The 5,823-nt window shown below is 41.9% G+C and overlaps 1 long non-coding RNA gene across 1 annotated transcript; it reads left to right on the top strand.

The window, feature by feature from the left end:
* Positions 1-884: 884 nt before the first annotated feature.
* LOC128314133 (uncharacterized) lies at positions 885-4,309 on the top strand. Its single transcript, XR_008295582.1, has 2 exons — positions 885-2,845; positions 3,885-4,309. It is a non-coding gene; the product is annotated as an uncharacterized LOC128314133 (long non-coding RNA).
* The last annotated feature ends 1,514 nt before the right edge of the window (positions 4,310-5,823 follow it).

Below are 5,823 nucleotides of genomic sequence, written 5' to 3'. Positions count from 1 at the left end.
CGTAGAAAAAGGTCATGCACCTTCTTGGGGCAGCCCAGATCCAGTAACTGACGAAGGGTGTCTTAGCCTGGACTGTTATAACAAATACCGTAGACTGTGGGGGCTTGAACAACAGACGATTATCTTCTCATAGTTCTGGAAGTCGAAGTCCAAGGTCAGTGTGCCACCACAGGTGCTTGGTGAGAGCTCTCATCCTCACTTGTACATGACTGCCTTCTCGTGTGTCAGTGGGGAAGGAAAGAGCTGTGGTCTTTTCTTCTTTTTATAAGGACACACTAATCCCATCATGGGGCCCCACCCTTGTGACCACATCTAAACCTAATTGCCTCCCAAAGCCTCAGCTCCAAATACCATCCAATGCTGGCGATCTAGGCTTCAACATAGGAATTTGGGGAGGACACAAACACTCAATCCGTAAGGGGTTGGGGGGAAGGCCTGGCCATGCCAGCCCCGTTTGGGACGATCCTGGAGTGCCACGCTAGCCTGGGAATTCATCTGAGGGCTGGCTGCAGTCGTTGTTGGAGCGCATCTATTCACAACTAGATTTCTCCCTGTACTCAGCCTGCTTTCTTCTGCAGGTGCTGATCCTAAGGGCTCCTTAATAGACAAGCTGGCAGTGAAACTCCTAAAGTTGGCCTGGGGGAACCTCCCCTGGGTCATGAACTTAGCCCTGCTTTGCAATTTACATGTTTTCATGATCTCCTCTAATCCTCATGAACAACATTACGAGGTATCACTATTTTTCTGCTTTAAGGATAAGGAAACTGAGGGTCAGAGAGCGGACTTGCCCAGGGTCAGATGTTAGAAACAGGGCTGGAAAATAAGCGTGGTCTACCGACTCTGACGTTTAACAGGGTGAGTTGCTCTGCAGAAAAGAAGGAAAGGAAGGAAGGAAGGAAAGAAGGAAGGAAGGAAAGAAAGAAGGAAAGAAGGAAGGAAGAAAAAGAGGGAGGAAGGAAGGAAGGAAGCAAGGAAAAAGAAGGAATAAACAACAAAACAGGCCTTTGTCACAGGCCAGGTCAGAGACTTTGGTACCCACAGCCTAACTATTCATGGTATTTTCTATTACAAAGCTGCACTGTCATTTCTGAGGCTGTACTCATTTAGATGCCAACATGTTCACAAGTTACGCTCCAGGGCCAAAGGCACTCCAAACATTAAAGAGACCAGTAGAATCTTAAAATGTTGGCTGCCTTAATGAGTTTTCAGGTTTTCTCTCTGGGAAAGTAACAGGCAAAACTGCTGTAATTCTTTCCAAGCAATATGGTACCTAGGACATAGAGATGCCAGTAGTCTCCTTAGCAACCAGGAGTTGCTAGAAGATGAAATCCTGATCTTTATTCATGCAGCAGATCACATGGGGTCAGGTACTATTTATCGCTCCAGCAGAAACCACAAGTCACTGGGATTTTAATTGCATCCTTAAGATCAGTAAGAAAAGAAGTAAATGGGAGAAATGAGAAGAGTTACTAATGAGCATGTAGTGAACATAAAACATTCAGTTAGCTTCTTTGAAGCATGTGCTTTTGTTAAGTGTGCTTCAGAAGCCATTGCTTACACAGACACACACGCGCGCGTGCACACACACACACACACACAGGCTTTAGGGCTTCAAACACTGCCTTCTCTTCATTAAAATTCTAAACTCACAAACCGAGCTCATTATGTGAATGTTTAGTTTGGGAGGATTTTCCAGCTACATACCACTTGACCATTATATGTTTGCCTCATCTAGCATTGCTTTTAACAAACTTGCCTCCCAAAAGACCATAATATTGAGCAATCCTGGAGCCGAACTGCAGCTAAAGGATACAAATCAATGTTATCCCTTTTCATTAAAATAGCCTTGTTGAGGTAGCAGGTGGTGACTGGTCATAAAACCAACTGCTGAGTCCTTGACAGATGGGGTCTAAATTACATTTTTCGTTGTCTTTCTGAGTTCAATTCCATGTATTTATTTAACAAATATTTATTGCTGTGTTCTTGATATTAATATGTATCAGGCACTCATTAAGACTTAAAAGTACTATACACAATGGCATAATTAGCTTACCAAAATTTCTCCCACCAACAAATAAACGAGCCCTATTGATTAATCACGTTTATGTAAATTTACAGGACTAGAGAGGTTACAGCAGAATAGCACCCTGTTTCTCATATCCATAAAAGGAGTAATAGTATTTTCAAGAGTCCCAGAGAGAGCGATTTTATAAAGTTGACAAAGTATCTTGTCTTACAAATCAATTTTTCCCTTCATCCTTTGAAAGGAGCCGCTTTTGAAATCTGACCTCGGAGGGAAAGGAAATGACATTTAAAAATAATAGCTGTAGCTTTTTCTTTACTGGCTGCTAAATGAAGGAGCCAGACCAAAGGCAGGCAGCCTAAGGCACCAAGGACCACTGAACAGGAATAGGAGGTTAGTCCTAATGGTACTATACTTCTCTCTTTCCTCTTATTTTCTTTTCCTTTTATATATTCTTTTATTTACTTCCCCCATTTTCTTTTCTCCTGCCCAACTTCCTATTAATGGAATTTAAAAGATAAAAATCCTTCTAGCTCCATGGCCAGTGGCAAATATCATTTTAGACAACCTCTGTCACCTTTTCTAGCATGCCCTATGGGTTATTGTTACAGATGCAACGTGGGAAGACACAATAGTGGGTGCTTGACATGCTGTCAGAATCTCACTGTTTCCAAAACACTGTGAAATTTCCCAGGGATTTGTGGAGCAATTTTGAAAGTCAAGTCAGAGAACCTTGGAATTCGTATGCAGGCAATTTGTACCAAGTTGTCAGCACCAGCAGTGGATGTTTTAATGTATGTGCACATAATTCTCCCATTTTAGGTAAGTAAAGTTCTGATCTTAAAGGAATATTCCCCCCCCATTCTCTCTGGCACCTGTCTTCCTGTTTGAATGATTCTGTAACTACTATCGCATAATGATAGCAGAGAAGCCAGAGAAAAATAATTCTACCTGTCAAGGAATTAGATTTTAAAAATATAAAGCTCCAGAGCTGGAAGGGAATTGCAAGTTATTCACTGTTGTATTCCCAGTGCAATGCATATTCAAAGAATATTTATTGAAGAACTGAATGTATGAATTAACCATCCCCACTCCCACCCCCATCCTCAGAGTTTCATGTGCATATGAATCACCTGGAGATGTGAAAGTGCAGATTCTGATTCAGTAGACCTGGGGTGGGGCTCTAAATTCTGCATTTTTGTGTTCTTTTTTTTTATTTAAGATTTTATTTCTGAGTCATCTCTACACCTAGCGTGGAGCTCAAACTTGCTCTACCAACTGAGCCGGCCAGGTGCCCCTAAATTCTGCATTTCTAACAAAGCTCTTAGGTGATGTGACCTTGTTCTTTGGAGGGCCACTTTGATTAGCCAGGTTCTAAACCCTAGATTTCAAACTTCCCCTTGGTTTTTCCATCTTAAAACATAGACAACTGAATTTTCCTGCAGTAGCAGCTATTTTGTTTCTTAGACTGGCAATGTAAACATTGGATTGTGCTATAATTGGCCTGGTTGCACTACATATGAGCATTTTGGGGACTGTAAACGAAATAAACAGACTTCTCTAGTTGCTAAGAAGCACGGTGAAGAGTTTTACATCGCTTCCATTCATGAAGTTGTCATTTCTTTCCATACTCAACAAAATCATGGCTGATTTAGGTTTCCCTAGGCGCCTACTGCTAGAGGCACACCTATTTTCCCAGCTATGACCTCATTCGCATTTTGGGTGTTAAGAAGGGATCCGGAAGGGAGCACGGGGCTGTGGGTGTTTTTACCAACACCGATGCATCTGCACGTTGAGAGGGGGAGCCTGTATTAGTTATCTATTGCTGTTTGCCTCTGCTTTATGGTATCTGGGGCCGCAGCTGGAGGATGCAAAGACCAGGAGGCTGAATCCATCTACAGGCCTGATTGAGGTGGGAGGAGCCGTCTCAGGGAGGCTCACTCGGGCTGCTGGCTACTTGGTGTCGCTGCACCTGAGCCTCTTTATGCAGAAGCATGTCGACCCGGGACACGTTCACCAGGCTGCTGGAGCGTCAACATGGCGCTTAGCGTCCCCCGGAATGAGGTTGCTGACCGAGACAAACGCAGACCTCTCCCCTTTTTCCTGAACCTGCCGACAAGGCAGGCCCTCCAACGTGATCCTTCGACTTCCTATTCTTTGCCTCATATTTGATTAGGTAAAATTAGAACTGCTTTGTTCCTTTGTAAGCAGCTCACCAGAAAAAAACTTTTCCTCTTTGGATAACTGAGGCTTCTGCTGGCAAATAAACCACACCCAGACTGTAAATCTGTAACTTGTTACCCCTCCGTATAAAAGTCTAAGATAAAACCATCCTTCTGAGACACTCCCCATCTTCAGCTTTAGTTTCCACTATTGCAATAGCCTGAATAAAATAATTGGGAAAGAGAGAGGGAGAGGGAGGAGCAGGTGGAAGACTATTCTTATTATGACCTAGTCATGGAAATCATAGAACTACTTCACTTCCACTACATTCTATTTGTTTGAAGTGAGTCGATGGGTGTGGCCTATATGCTATATGGAGGAGGAGCCTACTAGGCTTCACATTTTGTAGGAAGGAATATCAAAGAATTGGAATATAAGAAAGAAAAAGAAAAGAAAAGGAAGGAAGGAAGGAAGGAAGGAAGGAAGGAAGGAAGGAAGGAAGGAAGGAAGGAAGGGAGGGAGGAAGGAAGAAAGATGTATTTTAAAACCACCCCAGAATATCAAAGAATTGGAATATAAGAAAAGGAAGGAAGGGAGGAAGGGAGGGAGGGAGGAAGGAAGGGAGGGAGGGAGGGAGGGAGGAAGGAAGGAAGGAAGGAAGGAAGGAAGGAAGGAAGGAAGGAAGGAAGGAAGGAAGGAAGAAAGATGTATTTTAAAACCACCCCAGAGTTGTAGCCAATGGCAGCAGTAGGAGTTGTCCAAGAAGGTAGGTAGTAACTCACACCGAATAGTAGATTAGTCAGGGATTCTCTCAATGTAAGTTACAGTTTTAATTTTTCTTGCCTGGTGGAACTTAAATAACACATAGAAAGTTCATCTAAATTCAAATAGGACTATAGCAGGTGCAACACATTTGTTCTAGTCTGCCGCTTCACACAAGAGGATATTGGTTACATCTGTCTGGATATGGAAAGGAATTTTTATCCTAGCATTTGTCTCTCCACCACCTGCCAACCCCACCACCACAACCAATACAGAAAGTCAGGACTGTTAAGTGCATTTTGTAAATCATCAGTGACCCACACTTTATACTGACAAGAGAGAGAAGGGTTTTAGTCATTGAAGAAACATTTGTTGGAATTGAAGACTCACATAGTTAACCAACATAATGAATAAGCTGAATCAAAAGATTTGCAGTAATTATTTCATTTAGAAGATGTCAGAAGAAGCGAAAAAATCTACTGAAAACAAATTTGCTTTAGAGTTAAATAAATGCTCAATTATAACTCTTGTAATACTAACGGTCAATTCTTCTTCTGGGTTCTTAATGGCTATTGGATTTGCGATTTACAAAGAGAATGTCTGACCCCAGGGAAAGCAGTTAACATCCCTTTCGCCACAAAGTATTCATTGCTTAGGGTTTCTGAAAACTGAATGGAATTGTAAATGGATCACTATAATAAAATCAATTTTAAAATGTGATTTACATAATACCCTTTGGATTCAGGCAGTAGGCAAATTCTGATTATCTCATTAATGAGAGATACATAGAAACAAAAGAATATACAATGATAAGTAACTGCTAAGGGTTTTTTTCCCCAGCTGTAGTTAAATCTAAGCATTGAAGCCAGAAAAAT

Source organism: Acinonyx jubatus, chromosome A1 (assembly GCF_027475565.1).
Source record: "Acinonyx jubatus isolate Ajub_Pintada_27869175 chromosome A1, VMU_Ajub_asm_v1.0, whole genome shotgun sequence".
Lineage (NCBI taxonomy): Eukaryota > Metazoa > Chordata > Mammalia > Carnivora > Felidae > Acinonyx > Acinonyx jubatus.
The sequence above is the reverse complement of the archived record's forward strand: the minus strand, read 5'-3'. Positions and strand labels throughout refer to the sequence as shown.